General features: G+C 46.9%; 1 protein-coding gene and 1 long non-coding RNA gene across 2 annotated transcripts in view; one reads left to right on the forward strand and one right to left on the reverse strand.

Moving 5' to 3' along the window:
* LOC309340933 (uncharacterized protein) overlaps positions 1-21,293 on the reverse strand; it is a 151,196-nt gene that overhangs the window by 50,890 nt on the left and 79,013 nt on the right. The gene's annotated exons all lie outside the window — the stretch shown is intronic.
* Positions 1-21,293, forward strand: part of LOC309341319 — a 29,688-nt gene that overhangs the window by 6,427 nt on the left and 1,968 nt on the right. The gene's annotated exons all lie outside the window — the stretch shown is intronic.

Raw genomic sequence — 21,293 nt, forward strand, 5'->3', positions numbered from 1 at the left:
ACAATCACCCAGCTCAGCATATGGCCCTGGTCGCAGTTTTTCACTGTTGCCATAGCAGCAGCCAAATGATACTGTGACGACAGGTCTCTGCCAGTTTCCTTGAGACCTTTTGAGGCTTCCCACACTTGGCAGCTCCTGTTATCTGGTTGCCAAAGAAAACAGCCTTGGAGACATCCTGTACCTCCACTGGACAATTCCGGACCGCATGGAATTCAGAGCTGCACCGGAAACGCATCGGGAAGAAAAATCTTTCAGTCTCTTCACTTCTCCCTTCTCCCTTCACCCCCCCTCTTGGGTGCAGCACAGCCTGGGCCTGCTCACCCTCCAGCTTTCTGCCTGTAATGCCTATAATGGCAGGTATTTTTTTAAAAAAGTAATATTTTGAGCCCGTAGTTCAATTTCCCAGCAGCTCCCCTTGCCTGGGAGAACACTTCTAGCATTCCATCTCCTCTACCTGTGGCATTGTTCAGCAGTGGGGAAATGACCTCTTCACAACAGATGTCCATTTGGTATGGCCCTTTCCAGGTTTTTGCCTGCTCATTGTGTTTTGTCTTTCATTTGTTCTCCTTTGTGTGTTGCCAGTAGAAGCCATAATTCTATGGGTACTATAGGTGGTGCAGAAAGTTGGCAGCTATTCCCTACACCCACAGGTCTCAGGAGGTTACAACATAAAAAAACAAAATAAAAACACAAAACACCACATTTTAAAAGGGCATTAAATGTCAATCAGCCAAAGGCCAGGTTTAAAAAGTGTGGATTTGCCTGGCTCCTAAATCTGTAAAATGGTTTTTCTAACCTTTGTATGGATTCTTTGATGGGAAGTAAGATTGCCCCTCTGACTGAAGCTTTTTCCACATTCCACACACTGATATGGTTTCTCCCCTGTATGAATTCTTCGATGGGAAGTGAGACCGGAGCTGTGACTGAAGCTCTTTCCGCATTCCACACACTGATAGGGTTTCTCCCCTGTATGAATTCTCTTATGGGAAGTGAGATCGTGGCTCATTCTGAAGCTCTTTCCGCATTCCACACACTGATAGGGTTTCTCCCCTGTATGAATTCTTCGATGGGAAGTGAGAGAGGAGCTTTCAGGGAAGCTCTTTCCACATTCCACACACAGATAGGGTTTCTCCCCTGTATGAATTCTTCGATGGTAAGTGAGACCGGAGCTGTGACTGAAGCTCTTTCCGCATTCCACACACTGATAGGGTTTCTCCCCTGTATGAATTCTCTTATGGGAAGTGAGATCGTGGCTCATTCTGAAGCTCTTTCCGCATTCCACACACTGATAGGGTTTCTCCCCTGTATGAATTCTCTTATGGGAAGTGAGAGAGGAGCTTTCAGGGAAGCTCTTTCCACATTCCACACACTGATAGGGTTTCTCCCCTGTATGAATTCTTCGATGGCAAGTGAGAGAGGAGCTTTCAGGGAAGCTCTTTCCACATTCCACACACTGATAGGGTTTCTCCCCTGTATGAATTCTTTGATGGTAAGTGAGACCGGAGCTGTGACTGAAGCTCTTTCCGCATTCCACACACTGATAGGGTTTCTCCCCTCTATGAATTCTTTGATGGTAAGTGAGACCGGAGATCTGACTGAAGCTCTTTCCGCATTCCACACACTGATAGGGTTTCTCCCCTGTATGAATTCTCTTATGGGAAGTGAGATCGTGGCTCATTCTGAAGCTCTTTCCGCATTCCACACACGGATAGGGTTTCTCCCCTGTATGAATTCTTTGATGGTAAGTGAGATCGGAGCTCTTCCTGAAGCTCTTTCCACATTCCGCACACTGATAGGGTTTCTCCCCTGTATGAATTCTTCGATGTGAAGTGAGAGAGGAGCTCTGAATGAAGCTCTTTCCACATTCCACACACTGATAGGGTTTTTCCCCTGTATGAATTCTTTGATGGGAAGTGAGATGGGAGATCCAACTGAAGCTCTTTCCACATTCCACACACTGATGGAGTTTCTCCCCTGTGTGAATTCTTTGATGGGAAGTAAGAGAGGAGCTTTGGCTGAAGGTTTTTCCACATTCCATGCACTGATAGAGTTTATTTCCAATGAGATTTTGTTGATGGGAAGTGGAATTGGAGCTCTGATTGCAGCTTTCTCCACACTCTAAATTTTTACGCGGCTTCTCCTCTCTGGGGATTTTATCGTGGTCACCTTTGTTCTCAATTTTCGATTCATCACAATCTGCAATGGAGACAAAAGGGGATTAGAGCCTCAGGAACAAATGGAGAAGAACTGAATGGAGTTGGGTGTGTGTTCATTACCTGTGTTGTTTGTCATTAACCATCATATTTATTATTATGTTCTGATGAGTTGTTGAATGTTGGTTTGTTTGATATACAGTAGTGGTCAAAATTGTGGAAGACTTTTGGAAAAAAGTGTATTTCAGAGTTTTGATGGCTTATAACACCACTTCATTTGGAGTAATATCATAAAATAATATATTAATGGAAAGATAATTTAATGAAGACTGCAATTCAACAAAGGTTGTTCAATTACCCATATTCTATCAAATGTTATAGTCAAATAACCAGAAAAAGGAAGCACAACTTGCTTAGGTTGACTTTTGTCAGTGTGTTATGTGATTGCTGTCAAGTTGGGTTTTTGTTTTTTTTGTTCTTTCATTTAGTGAGGTTGTAAAACATAATAAAATTATAGAAATGGCACAAAGAGTTGACTGGTCACCCAGAAAGCAATGAAAAATTGTAGTATTAAGTGAACAGGGCAACAGTTATGAAGAAATTAGATGAAAGATTGGGGAAAACTTAACCAAAGCTGGCATTTCAATATTATTGAAGAGGTATAAGGAGACTCAGCAACTATAAAATCAGACTGGTAAAGGCAGGAAAAGGTGCACAAAGGCAAGTGACGATCGAAGAATAGAGAGACTGTCCCTACATGACAGAAGAAAATCATTTTGGTGTATACAAGATGACATGGTGAGATGTAATGTGAAGTTGAGTGCAAGGACTGCTCTAAATGTTAGAATTCTAAGGAAAAAGCCATTGTTATCTCTCAAGCATGAGTTTAACCAAACTGCGGGAGGCAGTGGAAGACAATAGGACCTGGCGTGCTCTGGTCCATGGGGTCACAAAGAGTCGTACACGACTAAACGATTAAAGAAAATCTCTCAAGCAAAGCTTGAAAAGATTAAACCCATGTTAACTGGACAGCGGAACAATGGGACAATGTTTTTGGAGGGATGTGACCCAAATCTCCTTGCTTGGTAGTGATGGATTTCCCGTCGTCAATCCTCAATTCCAGATGGTTCCCATAAATCGTCACCTTCGGAGATAAGATCACTTTTCCCCTCGTAAATTATAGCTCTGTCGCTCTTAAGACCTCTTTGAGGAGTTTCTCCCACGATGTAAGAACGCTCTCTTTCACTCTTCCTTCTCCCGGACTTAGTCCTCCGACAGAGCTTCCCAAAATGGTGACGGGATTTTTGACTGTGTCAGAACAAAGCTCTTATACAAAAAAGTTAGGGTTCCAGGTGGAGAAATCGAAGTTAGAAACAGAATTGTTAGAACCAAAGACTAAGGTACTATCTAGAATGTATAACTTGCTGTTAAAATGGAATACACAAGACGAAATGGTAAAATCGGCTATGATAAAGTGGGCGCAGGACATTGGGCATAACATTATGTTTGAGGATTGGGAAAGGTTGTGGACCACTGAGCTGAACTTCACCGCATGTAATGCTCTGAAGGAAAATGTAATGAAAATGATATATAGATGGTACATGACCCCAGTTAAACTTGCCAAAATATACCATTCGTCTGATAATAAATGTTGGAAATGTAAAGAAAATGAAGGAACATTCTTTCACCTCTGGTGGACATGCCCTAGGGTGAAGGCCTTCTGGGAAATGATATATAATGAGCTGAAAAAGGTATTTAAGTATACCTTTACTAAGAAACCAGAGGCCTTCCTTCTGGGTATTGTCGGCCAGAAGGTGCTAAAGAAGGACCGAACATTCTTTATGTATGCAACAACGGCAGCAAGGATACTCATCGCAAAAAACTGGAAAACTCAAGATCTACCCACACTGGAAGAGTGGCAAATGCAGCTGATGGACTATATGCAACTGGCCGAGATGACTGGCAGAATCCGAGACCTGGGAGAAGAGAAGATGGAGGAAGACTGGAAGAAATTTAAGATGTATCTACAAAAACATTGTAATTTGGTTGAATGTTAAGAAGGATGCTAGATTATAAAAAATTGGCCACCACTAAATTAGATTTAAATTTGATGATAAGTGAGACTAAAGAAAATATAAAATTTTTTGGAAGAATTGCTAGATTATATTTGAATGAGTGGATATGAGATTGTAAACAAGTTGATAATTTGTTTGGAAAAAAACTTTTAACGATGTAAATGGGAGCGGGAGACGCGAGGGAGTCCAAAGAAGTGATGAAACTATGTTTGTGACAGAAGTAAGATTGTTTATTATTTGTGCATTTATATTTAAAAACTTTAATAAATATTTATTATAATTAGAACAAAGCTCTTATACATTCCACAGTCTTCTAGAAACATGCTTTGGTTCGAAAGTTTATCTCCACACAGCCTTAGATTCACAGCTTAAGTCCTTAAAACTGTTGTAATCTCTAGCCTTGTCAGAGGAATTTGCCATTCTCCATGCACCCGGCTTAGATTACTGTTGACCTCCCTGTCCGCGACTCCCGGCAGGAGACAGGCGGGGTCTCTATCGGCGATCCTCCTCAAACATGAGAAGAACACAACACTCTTCCCTCCTCCCTGCATTCCCCAGGAGGGGGAAAGAGACAAACAGAAATTTATTTACATGCCTTTATTTCTGTCTATGCAGCAGTACAGAGAAACATGTCTGCACTCTCCAAACACCAACAGCAGAGAGAGAAACTCCACCCCTGTACTTCCAGTACAGATCAGATGACACTCTGAGCTAACATCTGGTGCTCAGTACAGTGAATAGACTGCCCCTTTGCTCCCATGGTACAGTCCCAAACATCAACATCCTGTTTGGCTTTCCAGCCAGCTGCAGCTCGCTGCTACATTGCTCCTTTTCTCATTTCTGGCTTTTGCCTCTTGAAGGGAGGGGATTCTTGGGTTTAATCACATAAGTAGGAAAATAAAACATTTTTCCCCTCCCCCTTCAGTCCTTTGCCATACCGTATCTTGACATGTCTTCTCATAATTTAAATCTTATTTTTCCAGAGACCTCTTCTGTTGCAGTCTTCACTCCTCCTCATTTCCTGAAGCATGTGCATTCCTTCGTGCCAAATTGTTTCTTTTGAAGTTCTTGCAGCTAGTGGCGCAGGTCAGAGACAGCGTCCAGGAGTGCCGAGATCCCACAGGAGGGGTTTTGTGCCTAATGCCCCCATCCCCCTCAAAAATTCGGGGGTGATATTGGGCACAGCAGGCAAACGGCCCCACTCACCGTCTTGAGTGTGTAGGGAGCCTAATTACTCCCAACATAGCCTCCAAATTACCTCCTGTGGGTCGGAGAGATGTTTTTGTCGGCCATCTTCCTATGCGCCCCCTAGTGGCCCACCGCAAAGGTTGAAAAGATTAAACCCATGTTAATTGGACGCGGAACAATGGGACAATGTTTTTGGAGGGATGTGACCCAAATCTCCTTGCTTGGTAGTGATGCCATGAAATACACAAGGGGAAGAATCAGAGAAGATTTACATGCTACTTGCATTACACCAACCGTGAAACACCCAGATAGTGTGATGATCTGAGGTTGTATGGCAGCAAAAGGTGTGGGCAGAATTTTCATCATTAAAGGGAATGGAAATGCCCCCAAATAAAAAATGAAATACTTTAGCCCAAACTGAAGCCTTCCGCAGGTGATCTTTTATTAGGTTTCATATTACCGAATTAAACACATCAAACCAATTAGTCCAAATTATAACAATACATAATCCAATTATTTTCCAAATTATAAATTTTTGTGGGGGGTACTGTGATGGGATGATGAGCTGCTTGTGCGTAAAAGCTTAGTCCCTCAGAGCTTGGGCATGGTTCTCAAAACTCTGTCTTTAGCGGAGCCCCCTTAAACATGACTCCCTTAATCGCTGGCAGAATCCGACAGTGGGCGTTTGCGGAATCTACTCCAACATAAAAGTTCCTTAACGGAAACGCGTCTTCGGGATTCTCGGCGCGACAGTTTCCGGCGAGGAGTGGGTGTACCTATAGGGGGTCCCGAGACTTCTCCACTGTTTTCACTAGAAGTCTCTCGGAGCCCTCCCTCCGACTCACTTTCTCTCTGCGCTCCTTCTCTCCCCCTGCTGGTACCTTCCTCCGCTGCCGAGTCTCTCATGGCGTCCGAGAGCCCCTCCACTGCCTGCCTTTCCGATGGCAGTTCCCTGACATCCACCTCCCCTCCAGGGCCCCCTTCACCCCCTCCCGCCCCCTCCTCTACGGGCGGTGAGGATGGAAACCCCCGGAAAGAACCTCCCTCCTCGTCAGAGGACTCGAAAACATCTCTCCACTGACTCCCGTTTCTTCTTCCTGAGTACTCCTCCTCATCGGAGTCTATTCCCTCTTCCAGCCCTGATTCTGGGAACCCTTCGAACTCCTCTTCCTCATCGGTGGTGCCGAAGTGTTCCCTCCTGAACCGTGTCACCGGCTGAGGTTTCCTTGGGAACCGTCGATGAAACGTTTCTATTAAAACCTCATCATTGACCTCTTCTGCCGGTACCCATGTGTTCTCTGACTCCGGTTCCCCTTCCCATTCTACCAAATACTCCACCTGATTCCCCTTCCACCTGGAATCAACGATTTCTGCCACATGATTGTTGCGTTCCCTTTCTTCTATGACTGGTGTCTGTGTAACCTTCCTCTCACGTCCCCCCCACTCCCGCCCCTCTCAGTACGGCGACAGTAAGGACCTGTGAAATACTGGGTGTAGTTTCATGTGGTTGGGCAACCTGAGTTTGAATGCCACTGGGTTGACCTGTTGTATCACCTCAAATGGTCCCAGTCGTTTAGGTTTCAATTTCTTACACCCGCCCTTGAACGGCAGCCCTTGGGTGGACAACCACACCCGGTCCCCCACCCTTATGGTTTCACCTTCCCGTCTGTTTCTGTCTGCTTGCTTCTTGTATTCTTCTTTGGCCCTCTCTAAATTAAGTTGGAGTTGCCGGTGGATCGCTTCCATTTCTTCTACAAAGTGTTCCGCTGCCGGGACACTCCATCTTTCCCCTCCTTCTCCTGGAAATGCTCTGGGATGACACCCATAATTAGCCAGGAATGGACTCATCCCTGTGGACACATTCTCCGCGTTGTTGTAGGCAAATTCTGCCAGTGCCAACTTATCTACCCAATCATTTTCTCTGTCATTTACATAACACCTCAGGTATTGTTGTAAAATCCCGTTTGCCCTTTCCGCCTGCCCATTGGTTTCTGGGTGCCGGGCAGTCGAAAAATTGACCTCTACGTGCTGTAAGCTCATGAGCTTCCTCCAGAACCTGGAAGTAAATTGTTTCCCGCGGTCTGAGACCACCCTCAAGGGGGCGCCATGCAACCTAAAAATATGTTTTACAACCAACTGGGCGGTTTCCTCCGCTGTGACCGCATGCGAACAGGCTATAAAGTGGCACATCTTGGTTAATAGGTCTACCACCACCATGACAGCTGTTTTCCCTTTGGATTTTGGCAGATCCGTCATAAAATCTATGAATACTGCCTCCCATGGCCTTTCTGGTGTGGGTAAGGGTTCCAGTAGCCCCACCGGTGCCAGCCTCTCCCCTTTTGCCCGCTGGCAGCGGTCGCACCCCCTTACATATTCCCTTACGTCTTCCCTCACCTTGGGCCACCAAAACTCCCTGGTAACCAACCACATGGTTTTGTGTTGCCCGAAGTGCCCTGCTGTGGGGCTGTCGTGCAATTGTTTGAGTATCCGGCCCCTCAGTTCTCCTTCGGGTATGTACAGTGCCCCCTTGTAATACAACGCTCCGTTCCTTTCCTCAAACCCCCGTGTTCTCTCCACCTCCCCGGAGTCCTCTGAGCTTATCTTGGGCGTATTCATCGTTCTCGGTTCCCTCTACCAGTTCTCTCGGCCCTACCAATGCGGCCCCACACACCCAGTGGTCCTCGGGGATGATATGTCTCTCCTCTGGCGCTCCCTCCCCCTCTAAATACTCTGGTTTTCGAGAGAGAGCGTCCGCTCTGACATTCTCCGGCCCTGGCACGTAGCAAATTTCAAAATGGAATTTGGAGAACTCCTGGGCCCATCTCACTTGTCTCTGGTTCAATACTCGGGCAGTTCTCCAGTATTCTAGATTTTTGTGGTCGGTGCACACTTGGACCTTGTGCTGTGCTCCAATCAGCAAGTGCCACCATCTCCGGAACGCTTCATGAATGGCGAGTAGTTCTCGGTCGTACACGGTGTAGTTCCTCTCGGATTTGTTCAATTTCCGTGAGAAGAAGGCACACGGTCTCCATTCCGACGTATCCTTTCCCGGCTGAAGAAGCACCGCCCCCACCGCTCGGTCTGATGCGTCTGTTTCTACTCTCATCGGTTGCTGCAGATCCACGTGCAAAAGTTGTTCTTCCGACGCGAACGCCTTCTTTAGCTTTTCGAACGCTCGCTGCGCCTCTTCCGTCCAGACAACTTTCTTCTTGCTGCTGAGACAATCAGTGATGGGCGCCGTTAAGTGGGCGAAGTTCTTGATGAACTTCCGGTAGAAGTTTCCAAACCCCAGGAACCTTTGCACGTCCTTCTTTGTTCTCGGTGTCTTCCATTCCAGCACCGCTTGAACCTTGCTGGGATCCATGGCCAATCCCTTGTCTGACAAACGGTACCCCAGGAATTCCACCTCTCAGGTATGAAACTGACACTTCTCCAGTTTCACCCACAGCTGGTTTGCTTGCAGTCTGCTCAGTACCTCTCTTACGTCCTGCACATGCTGCTCCTCATTCTCTGAGTACTCCAATACGTCATCTAAGAATGCCACACAGTTTTTGTACAGTAAAGGTCCCAGGACGTGATTCATGAATGATTGAAAACAGGCTGAGCCCCCCTGTAGACCGAAGGGCATAATGAGGTACTCAAAGGCCCCCAAGGGGGTGAACATGGTAGTTTTCCATTCGTCTCCCTTTCTCATTCGTATCAGGTTATACGCCCCCCTCAGGTCCAGTTGGGTAAAAATTTTCCCCTTCCTCACTCGGGTCAAAATGTCATCGATTCTGGGCATGGGGAAAGTCACGGGTTCAGACACTGCATTTACGACCCGGTAATCCACTACCAACCTGGGTTTATCCGTGTCTTTTTTGTCCACAAAGAACACTGGACTGCCCCCCACCGCTCGTGACTCCCTGATGAAACCTCGTTTGAGGTTCTTGTCAATGAACTCCCTTAACTCCTGCATCTCCTTGTCGGACATGGCATACAGCTTGCCCACTGGTAGCTGGGCTCCTGGGAGTAGGTTAATTTGACAGTCAAAGGGTCTATGCGGGGGCAGTTTATCTGCTTCTCTTTCGCTAAAGACGTTACCCAGGTCGGCGTATTGTCGTGGTACCTTCCCTTTATCTGTTACTTCCATCCCTGCTAGAGTGGCCTGGGCTCCTCCCTGAGCCTCCCCCCCCCTGCAGTGTGCTAGGCAATGTGCTGACCCAAAGGAAACTACCCGCTGGTGCCATCCCACTAGCGGATCATGTAGTGCTAGCCACCTCATTCCCAATATGATGGGCGCTCCTCCCAGGGTGGCCACATTAAACGCTATCACCTCCGTGTGTCTTGCCACCTTCATTATCATGGGGACAGTTTGTTGGTTAACTTCTCCACCCAACAGTTCCCTCCCATCAATCGCTGTCACCTGCAAAGGGTTACTTAAAGGGATAGTCTGTATCTGGTGTTCAGCTGCAAACTCCTTGCTCATAAAATTGCAGGAGCTGCCTGAGTCCAATAGCGCCTTTATCTTTAGCGGATGTCCGTTTGGTAGCTCTAGCACCACCTCTACGACAAGCGCTGGTCTTGGGGGTTCAGGCTTGGGCACATTCACTGATCCTTGGCCTGGCTGCTGTGCCCCGATGCTGGCAACCAGGCGTTGGCTTTTACCTGCTCCTTAACCCCCTCCTCTTCACCCCCAACAGCTCCCGCCATTCCTTGCCATCCCTTCCTTTGAGGGCAGACTCTGGCAAAGTGACCTGGCTGTTGGCAGAGGAAACATTTCTTGGCGCTCTTTCCCTCCTTCTTCCGCCCTTCGTTGGTGTTTGAAACTCCGTGCGCACGCGCTGTCCCAATCTCCATCGGTTCTACTGGCGGGGAATGCTGCTCTGGCATCTCTGGAATGCGGAACTCACTCCAACGTTCCCCTTTCCCTTCCCGCTTTTCCAAGGCTCTCGCCTCCTGGCGTGCTCCTATGGCAAGCGCGGATTTGGTCAGCTGGTCCATAGACTCCGCCCTGGGTGCGCGGGAAAGTTCGTCCTTCACCGCCGAGGATAACCCTTCTTCGAACAGCATTTGTATCGGATCCGCAGACAGGTCCCACCCCAATTTATGGATCAGCATGGTAAACTCGGTCCAGTACTCTCGGACGGATCGGTTTCCCTGTTTACACGCCATCAACTGTCTGCGCACCACCCCTTGCTCAATCTCGCTTGAAAACATCAGGTCCATGGTGCAAAAAAACTTTCTCGAGTCTTTTAGAGCGTCATTATTCGCCGCCATCAGGGGCCTCACCCAGTCTTTCGCCCCCCCCTTCGAGATGCCCAATGACAAACGCCACTCTCGATTCCTCATCGGGAAAGTCATCAAACTGCAGATTGAGGGCGTATTGCATCTCTGTTCTAAAGGCTTGATAATTTCTGGGATCACCCCCAAACTTTTGCACCAACCCTGGCACCTTTCTTGCGAGTGGGGTGGTTTTTCCCTTGTCTGCATCCTGAGCCCGCCTCTCTTCGAGCCTCGCCGTTTGCAGCACTAGCTGGAGTTCCAACACCCTGTACCTTTCTTCCAGGCTTGGACCCGCTCCAGCTCCTCCTGCGTCTCCAGCTCCGGTTGGGTTGCTCATGATGCCTCTCCTTGCACAAGCGGCTTTCAGGGTCTGTCGGATTGCTGTGATGGGATGATGAGCTGCTTGTGTGTAAAAGCTTAGTCCCTCAGAGCTTGGGCATGGTTCTCAAAACTCTGTCTTTAGCGGAGCCCCTTAAACATGACTCCCTTAATCGCTGGCAGAATCCGACAGTGGGCGTTTGCAGAATCTACTCCAACATAAAAGTTCCTTAACGGAAAAGCGTCTTCGGGATTCTCGGCGCGACAGTTTCCGGCGAGGAGTGGGTGTACCTATAGGGGGTCCCGAGACTTCTCCACTGTTTTCACTAGAAGTCTCTCGGAGCCCTCCCTCCGACTCACTTTCTCTCTGCGCTCCTTCTCTCCCCCTGCTGGTACCTTCCTCCGCTGCCGAGTCTCTCATGGCGTCCGAGAGCCCCTCCACCGCCTGCCTTTCCGATGGCAGTTCCCTGACAGGTACCCATGCTTCTTGATCGGCAGGAGTCCAATCCTCGAATATTTTCTGCTGCTTTCATATTAAGAATGATATTTCCAGTCCCTTCTTCTAAATCCTTGTCATAACTCATTTTCCTTTTCATTAACCTCCAAATTGCTCCGCAAGTGGGTTGAAAGAAACAGTCTTGTTTGTATTTCTGTGTGGGCTTTGTACTGCTCTCTCGTAAATCCCAATAATCCAGGCATTTCCGCTCAAGCAAGCCATCGCCTTCTTGTTGTTCTGATGAAATACAGTCCAAAAGCTCGCTCTTTAACTTTCCCGACCTGTTGCATCGTAAATTAGTCTTTTTCCAGGAGGGCTGCCCCTTCCAGTTCACAATCTCATCGAAAGTAATAAATCTTCGGCTCGCCCTCCCCAAGACCAAACCTCCTGCAACACAGGTCTCGTATCAAATCTCCATTCTAACTGCGTCACAAAGAGAGCCCTTCTTTCCAAATCCTTTACAGAGTAAAACCTTTAAATTCATATTATTCCCACACAGTTCCTTTTTAGTCCCATTTGCCAATTAGTTGCTGTGATGGATATTCTAAGAGGGAGGGTTATTAGTTAATCACACAGAGCAAAAAAAGATTAAAAGTCATTCCCCCCCCCTTTAGTTCTGTTGCACTCCAATCCACATACCAGCATGTCTGTAGTTCTTTGATGTAATCTTCTGTCTCAGTCTTCTTCATTTCAGTGGTAAAATTGTTAGGAGATAAAAACCTCCTGCCTCTCTTGAAGCTTGTGCGTTATCTTTCACCAATCTTTTTCCTTTTAAGTAACACTAGTTTCGCTCCTGGAAGTAGCTTCGGAGGAGTTCCGAGGCCCGCCGAGGGTTGTGCATCCAGTGCCTCACCCCCTCCTTCTTCCGAACTCGGGGGTGATTTATGGCAACAGCGAGTGAAAACTGCATCTCTCCCCCCTGGAGAGATGAGGGAGACTGATTTACTCCCTATAATCAGCCTCTAATTACCTCGTGCAAGCTGGATAGATGTTAATATCCGCCACCTTCCAAGGCGCCCCTAGCGGCCCCCTCCTACTTATATATTTATTTTCTATTTCAACAGGACTCAGCTCCATGTCCTGTTGCTGCTGTGTGAAAAAGGTGCTTTCAAGATAATCCTATTCCACTGCCGGAATGGCTTGGGAATAGCCCAAACATTAACCCAATCAGAAACTCAGTCAGCTTTGTTCCGGAGCTGACAGAGACTGGAATGTATGAAAGCAGGCAAAGAGAGATAAGGACACTGGAATGTGAGCTGGAATGTGGGGGGGGGGGGCAGCCGAGTGGCAGAGCTTCAGAGAACATAGAGCAGGCAGCAGGTAGCAAAGATCCACAAAATACCAATCTTAGCTCAGAGACAGAAGGGGAGAGGCCAGGAATGGCTAGCCCAAAAACTCGAAGGCGCAAAAAGGTCAGTGAGAGGAGGGGAAAGAGCGGAAGTGAAAGGGTTTTTTCCCCCTCTTGGAAGAGGAAGGGGCGGAGTTTAGACTTGGCAACTGCAAACTTGAAGTCAGACACGGAGTGAAGGAGCTCCGGAGTGATTTATGTGTTTGAGCAATAAACCCGAGATAATTACTGCCAGTGTCTCGCTTCTGTGGGAGAGCCAAGCCATTACAAAAAATTATTATTATTACTACAGTGGTACCTGTTCTGGAAAAAATTAAGTTTGTAAACCGAGGTACCACTGTATCATCATCCTCATCCTCATCACTGCTACTACTACCTGAGATTCCATAAGCCTAGCTCTTCTCTGGGATGAATTTTGTTTGGCCCAGTCATGGCATCCCCTCCATCTCCAATGTCAGTCCTTGTTATGGCTTGGTCTCTCCCACAAACGTGAGACGACTCTGGCTGTTAATAATTTCAGATTTACTGCTAAAACAACAAACTTGGACGGAGCTCCTCTACTCTTCGTCCTCCCCACAAGATGGAGTTGCCCAGACTGAGCTCCTCCCCCTTCCCCAGCACGGAAGCCCCCACCTTCTCTTCCAGTATCTTTTGCGCTCAGATCCTACGAGATTTGGCAGAGAATGCTTCCTGCATTCCAGCCTCTGACTCACTCCTGTAGCTCTCACACAGCTGTCTGTCACTCTGTCTCTCTTTTTCTTCTCCCCTTTGTTCAGAGCTCAGATGACAGTTCCTCTCCTCCTCCTCTCGGCCTTCCGCTGCTAACTCTCCTCTCCCTAGGCCTGCTTCTTCTCTGGCTGGCAGCACCTGAGCTTCGCTGCCAGTCGTCTCTTTGGTCAACCCAAGACTGACAAGAGCAAAAACCAAAACCTGAAGCTACTTAGCTTTCCTAACAATTCTGAAGCTGACGGTGAAGGTGGCCTGGGAAGTTCAGACCAGCCCAATCTCTTGGGATGCGTCCAAGGGAAGCGGGGGCATTTGGCAGGCTCCCAGCTGGCTCCAGCCCACCGACCGGTAACCGGGCAAACTCCGGTCCGCAGAACAGCATCAAACAACGACCCGCAGCTTCAGAACTCTTCAGAAGCTGGAGCACCCTCTAATCAGCAGAGTAATTAACTCTTTGCGACAGAAGGGTGGAAGGGGAGGAAACCCAGAATTAAATGCAAATTACTGATTCCAAAGAAAGAGGGGGATTCTCTCTGTCAGACTTAAAAATCTATTTTGAAGCTGCCACACTTTTTTGGATTAAACAATGGATGAAATTAGGAGATACAGATTTACTAGATTTGGAGGGATTTGATAATGTGTTTGGTTGGCATGCATATTTGTGGTATGATAAAGTAAAAGCCCATAAAGCATTTAAAAATCATATAATTCAGGCCTTCCGGGTTGGCGCCATCGCCAAATGGCGGACTCCCTCCGAGCTCCGGAGGGAGCCTGCTCGGCAGGGGCTGGGTCCTACCGCGCCGGCGACGCGGGGACCCTCAAAAACCATGGGCGCTGAAACCCATGGGCATGGTGACTCGGCGGGCACCGTTTGCGCCCCCCCGACCCGCGAAGGAGCCTTTTTAAAGGCTGCGGAGCGGGTGATGGGGGGGTGCGATGAGTCCTCCGCTTTCCCTGCCGAGCGAAGCCGCATGCCATTCGACGGAGAGCGCTGGCTTCTTCCATTGAAAATTTGGACTTAAAAGAATAACCCGTGAGTAATTGGAACTTGGATTAAAAAGGGGATTTTTTTTAAAAAAAAATTCGGAGCGAGCGGGGGAGGTGCAAAAAGGAAGTCAGCCTCCCCCGTTGTAGAGGAGTTAAAGCAAAGGATTTGACAACTGGATCGAGTGCAACCTTATTTTGATAAAGTCATTAATTTCGCGATGGAAAATTACAAGACTGGGCTGGAGGAGAAAAGTGGAATGTGAATTAAAATGCACCCCCCCCCCCGGAAACCCCGGGAGCGATCCGTGAGAGCGCCGGGAGAGGAGAAATAGAGGTTTTGACAGCTGTCAAAGGAGCTGTCAAAGCGGAAGAACAAAAAGAGAACTTTGTTACGAGGACTTTGCCGGTTACATTTGTTACAAATTGGATATAAATTGTTTAAAACAAGGAATAATAAGTTATTTTGACTGTTGGGTGTGATCGGGAAGGAAACTGAGTTACCATAATCCCTCTAGAGGAGCTGTGGGACACTACAAGTATTGCTGGCATGGAATTTGAATAGGACTTTTTATCTCCTGGGAAACTGCAGAAATGGAACACTATTTTGTCTACAGAGGTCTATACACTAAAGGAGACAATAGATTTATCTACTGAAGTATGGAAGGGACTTGACGTAATGTTTTGTTCCTGAATAACAAAGCCTCTGCAGAGGAATTAGAAGCTTTTGGAATTAGAACATTTGTGCAGGAGAGCAGGGAAAAAAAGAAAAAAAAGGGGGGAGAGAGATCAACAAGAACAACAAGAATTGGACAAAGTTGGAAGTGGGAACATTTGGGACATCCAGATCTGAAAGGTCTAAAGAAATAAAATTGGAGTTTTTACTCTTAAGTACAAAGATCTGGATGGAAAAAATGGACCTTTTTGAGACAGAATCCTTCCAAGATTGGACATTCGAAACTAAAGATGACCAAAAGACGGCAAAGACTATTAAAAAGACGGCAAAGCGGACTGGTGAAAGACTATGGTTTAGATGTGGGAGCTCCAGGATGACAGTAGACATTGACGGACATTGGGAACGCAACCGGGAAAGGGGGGAGGGAAATCTGGAATCCAAAGGGTTTTAAATTACATTTTATTCTTTTTTATATTTTTTTTTACATTAATCTGTATTGCATATTAAAGAGGGGAACTCGTGGAAGGGAACAGGTCGATTTTAGGGGATGGGAAATTTTTTTTAAGTTGGGACAATGATAATAATTTTAAAACTTGGGGTAAGAATTTGTTGAATTTATTTGAAAGAATTGGAATACAAGAGGGGGAGGGGAGGGGAAGTCCTGGAAAGATGCCATTGAAAATAAGGTTTTAAATTTGGATGTTTTTCTTTTTCTGTTATATTTGAAAATCTTTAATAAATATTAATAAAAAAAATAAAAATAAAAATCATATAATTCGGAAATCGTTGTATAATGTTTGGATAAAATACAAAGACCTTTTAGAAAGAAAGACGCCCAGAAGGCAAAAGCCCAGAATGGAGGCAAAAGCCCAGAAAAAAATTAAATATGGATACCAAATGGTTGAGATATTATGATTTATTAATAGAAGAGGAAGGTTATAAATTAGGACCATTTGAGCAAATTAAAGATAAGCAAAATTGGCTACATTACCACCAGATTAATGAATTGTATAAACTGGATAAGAAAAATGGTTTTGCCTTGGAAAAATCTAAGTTGGAGATGGAGTTGTTAGATACTGAAGGTAAAAACTGATCTAAAATGTACAAGCTTTTGCTGGAGTGGCATACGAAAGATGAACAAGTTAAATTGGTGATGATAGATGGGGCAAGAGATTTAGGACATAACATAATGTTTGAGGACTGGGAAAGATTGTGGAAGAAAGGGGTTAAGTTCACCGCATGTACTTTGTTAAAGGAAAATATTATGAAAATGATGTATAGATGGTATTTGACTCCTGTAAAATTAGCAAAGATGTATCATAATTGTGATAATATATGTTGGAAATGTAAAGAAAAGGAAGGAACATTCTTTCATATGTGGTGGACCTGCTCCAAGGTGAAAGACTTCTGGGAAAAGATTTATAACGAATTGAAAAAAATGTTGAAATATACATTTATAAAGGAACCAGAGGCCTTTCTTCTTGGAATAACAGTTTCGGAATTGCCCAAGAAAGATGTTAATCTGTTTTTGTATGCAACAACTGCGGCTCGTATTTTGTTAGCTAAAAAGTGGAAAACTCAAGAATTACCAACAGTAGAAGAATGGCAGATGAAGATGATGGATTTTATGGAGCTAGCTGATCTAACCGGAAGAGTCCGCGACCAGAAGGAGGAGGAGCACCACGAAGAATGGAAGAAATTTAATGATTATTTAGCTAAATTTGTTAAGCTAAAATAACTGGAAATGGCGCCCACATACTTAATGGGTTTAGGATTGTATTTATGTTAACTGATCAAATAATATGTTTAATACAAGAAGGAGAAGATTTAAAGATGTTAATGTTTAATTTAAAGGGTATTAAAATTGGGATTTGGAAAACCGTTATAAGGATATGCAATGAAATTCAACTAAGGGGGAACGAGGAAGTCGTTTTACAAAGTAAATAACTTATTTTCAATAAGGTTATGATTTATGTTTGTTATGTTTTGTTTGTTTTATATTTTTGTTTGTCGTTGATATTGTAAAAACTAATAAAATGTGTTTTTTTTAAAAAAAAGAAGGGTGGACAGAGGAATATGTAAAGCATATTTACAAGCAGTTTATTCAGCATAGATCAAGACAAAGAAAAGCATGACTGCTCTCCTTCATGTCTAAGAGCAGGAAGGATGAGGCAAAAGCTATACACAAACGGAAGTTCCCAGCAAGCTGTGCTGGAATGTAAACAGACATGTGACATAAAATAGCTCCACACATCTGTTTAGGTGGAACGGAACATCAATATCCTAATACAATCATGGTAGAAAAATGAATAATTTGAGGAAGATTCTTCAAAGAAAAAACTGTAATTTACTGTTTATTGTGGGGGTGTTAGGTTCCCAGGTGATATAGGGGCCACGGTTGAGCTCCGTGAAAATATATGAGGTTGGTCCCATAGAGGTATGCTTTGAATTTCCAGGCAGCTATAACATTCCCACAGGGAGCCTTACCAAGAGAGGCCAGGATCCCACGATTCTCCTCCATGACGTCCTTATGCAGAGCTCTCTGGTCAGGATCCAGCAACGCCCATTCCTCATCCGTGAAACGAACAGCAATATCTTCAAAGCACACTGGACCCTAAAAGAAAAAGGGAAATATCTTCCTCTGAGACAGCAGAAATATGATGTGCTCCACAATGCTCTGTTGTTTCCTTCCTGTACATTGTGGTGTTGTTTTAATACGATTGCTTTGCTGCACATTTTAATTATGGATGCTTATTTTAACCTGCATTTTAATTATGGGTATTCGTTTCTGCGCAAATAGATGGTACTCCACCTTGTGTTTTTCAAGTCATTCTGCCTAGGCAAGCATTCCAGTTTACCCAAAGGAAGGATCCACCTTCTCCTCTCCTCCTGAGCTGTTCTGGGGAGTTCCCTCCCAATGCCCTAGAGCCAAATCCAAGGGGGTCATGGGGGCATGGAGAGGGGGAGGAATGTGGAGCAAGCCCCATTTTGCAGTAGATGGGGCTGGTTAGGTGAATCCAGGCCACTATTTGTTCTCATTTGTCCACTGCTTAGAAACCAATTTTTGCATTCAGTTATCAATCTAGAAATAAAATAAGCCTCTTTTGGATGGGCATCTGTCTTGGATGATCTAGCAGAGATTCCTGCAATGCAGGGGGGTCTCCTGGGTCTGAGAGACAAGCAGGGAGGGCGGCTTCTGGCAAAAGGAGAGGGAGCCACCGGTGGCTCTTACTTATCCTGACTCACCTCTGCCTCTCGACCTCCCTCCTCCCACTCGCCTCCTTCCTCTTCTGCCTCTGATTCTGCACTGCATTCTGCCACAGAGTCTCCCAGCTCACTAAGCCCTGTTACCCCTTCAGCTTCTGACACCTCCTCTTCCCAGGCTTCTCCCTCTTGCCCCTCTTCCCGCTCATCCTCCCTCCACCTCCACTCCTTCGGCTCTGAGCCGTCTTCCCTTCCTGGTTCCCCGGCTGCTTCCTCCCACCATTTCTCTGTGCCCAACCAGTCCATGACATTGCTCCATCCCTCAGCCTCTGTCCCCACAAGGCAGCTTCCCCATACCTGATCTGATTCCACAGCCACTGCTTCCCTTCTGCCCCCATGAAAAGGCGGATCAGGAAGTCTTCCTGGGATCACTCTGTCACCTGCAAAAGATAAAAGGTAAACAGGATGCCAGGAGTGCCTGCTTCTCTCACAGGTGAAACAGGGCATCTCTAACTGCAGATGTGCCTTTGAGAAAGCCTTATCTGCTGAGAGCATTTGGATGTTTGTGCCCATTTCATATGTTTGTGGTGCAAAAATACATCTCCCCCCCTCTGGACCCTTTCCCCCAACTGTCTACCCCCAAAGCAAGATGAAAAGAACCCCCAGATGAGTTGGAAAACCAACAGAATGAGACCAAACGGAGAAAAACCACCTTCCTCCTTACCCAGTGGCCTCTCTCTGGTGTCCAACGGAGGCCTCTCTGCCGCACAGGAATCCAGGTCCATTTCTGCAAAGAGATCCTTTCCCTGAGAAAGAAACAAGGATTCAAAACAGAGAAAGGGGAGAAATACTAGAAAGAGAATGACAAAGACTTGAAGGGTGTGAGATCTCATTCCATAGATGCTTTCCCAGAAAAAGGATGGGCCATCAGCAGACCATTATGGGATGTTCTCTGTCCTGTTTGGAGCCCCTTGGGAGTAACCAGAGGAAAGTCTCTCTCACCTGCTTCCTCTCCTCTGCCAGACTCAGGAGGAAACCTTCAGCCAGGGCCACCGCCTGGGAACTGGTCTCCGCTCCGCATTCCCTCACCCAGCTCTCCATCTCCGGGGGAAGGACAGCCAGGAACTGCTCCAAGATCACTAGGTCCAGCATCTCAGCTTTCGTGTGCCTTTCTGGCTTCAGCCACTGGTGGCAAAAGTGGTAGAGTCGACTGCAAACCTCTCGGGGTCCTTTGGCCTCCTGGCAGCAGAACTGCCTCATCTGCTGGCTCTGCACCTCTGAGCGGAGGGTGTGCACCTCACCCAGGATCTTCTGCACTGGGTTTTCCCAGAATCGCCCACTGCTCCCAGTTTGGCTGGCATGGCCTCTTCCTGTTCCAGGGCCAGCTGAATCTTGTTCATCCATCTGTGCTCTCAGGAAGCCTCTGAGAGATTGGAAGGAACCCTTCGGTCTTCTGCCAATTTCTGCCCTTCTAAATGAGAAGCTGTAGCATATCCTAAAAAGCAAATACATTGTTCTGTTACAGAATTTGTGTGTGAGGAGGGGGAATGGTTCCCTGAGCAAGCATGGATGAGTCTTGCTGGGAACCAGGGCTGGACTGCACCGCATCTGAGACCAGGAGCTATCTTTTTGAAAAGAAAGAGGAGGAAGAGGAGAAGAACTAAATCTCTAGCCTTCTAGCAATGCAAAATGTGGAGGCAACTGAAGGGATTTCTGGGAGATTAATCAACCTGGTTTCTGCTGCCTTCCAGTCAATGTATGAAGTCAGAACCGACTGAGAAGGGAGTCATTTGTATCTTGTGAAAAATGGATGCTTGGTCTAATGGGGGTTCTCACCCGGGGGTCCTCAGGAGTTGCTCCCCCCCACTCCCCTGCTTCTGTCTCCTTTTCTTGCACTTGGACTCTGCCGCTCTGCAGACAGACTCCTGGGGTGGGGTCCCTTTTTGTTTACTATGAGGGCCAGGGATGTATCTGATCAACCCCCTGAGGGCCAAACGGGCAGGGCCAAAGACATCTCCCTTGAAATTTAGGCGGGTAATTTATTATTATTATTCTGTTAGATAGCTTAACACACACACAGACAGGCATTCACGCCAAGGTCCCTGGAGGCTTGGTGAGTAGCAGCGCCCATTTCCGGCTGCTTTGCCAGCAACAATCCCTTTGGGACAGCGAGGATGTGGTCCTGGGATGCCATGTTCTGGGTGCGAGGGGATTGCTGCAGTGGCCTCCGTGGGGAGCTGCCCTTGGAGACGACTGGGAAACTGGTCCGCAATGCAGCAGCCAGACTATGGGCTGGGATCCCTCTCTTTGTTCTTGGCCTTTCTTCCCCACCTTTCCTTCCTTTCTCCCTGTTGTTCTTTTGGGGGGGGGGCTAGTCCCCCTCCTCGTCCAGCTTTGGAAAACCATTTGCACATGTTTCCTCTGTTGTGCAATGAGGCTGAGCGATGTCACACAGAGTTAAATCCAAGGGACTCCTTTGTTTAAAGAAGGGAGATTTTTTTCTGAAAGGGGGGGGGGGCGGAGGGCCAGATGAGTTTGGGATCCTCTGATCTCCAGGAAGGAGAGCGTGGCAGACCTGGCCCCTCCCGGATCAGGCCCCCCAGGCCTCCTCCCCTGCTGCAGCCCTGGGACCCCCCCCCCCGTCTCCCCACTGCACCCTCTGGGGGGAGAGAGAGGAGACTCACCAGATCCCAGGAGGGGACAGCGAGGCAGCCCTTGCAGGAGAGACCCCCAAGCAAGGAAAGGACTGGGGAGGGAGGGAGGGGCCTTGGCTCTGGAGGACCTGCCCCCTCTTGCTTCCTGGCCTCTCTAGGAAGGCAGCTCACTTCCCGTTAACCCTTGCCAAGCCGAGTCCCTCCAG

The sequence above is a fragment of the Podarcis erhardii genome (genome assembly GCF_964252035.2).
Source record: "Podarcis erhardii genome assembly, chromosome: 4".
Taxonomy (NCBI): Eukaryota; Metazoa; Chordata; class Lepidosauria; order Squamata; family Lacertidae; genus Podarcis; species Podarcis erhardii.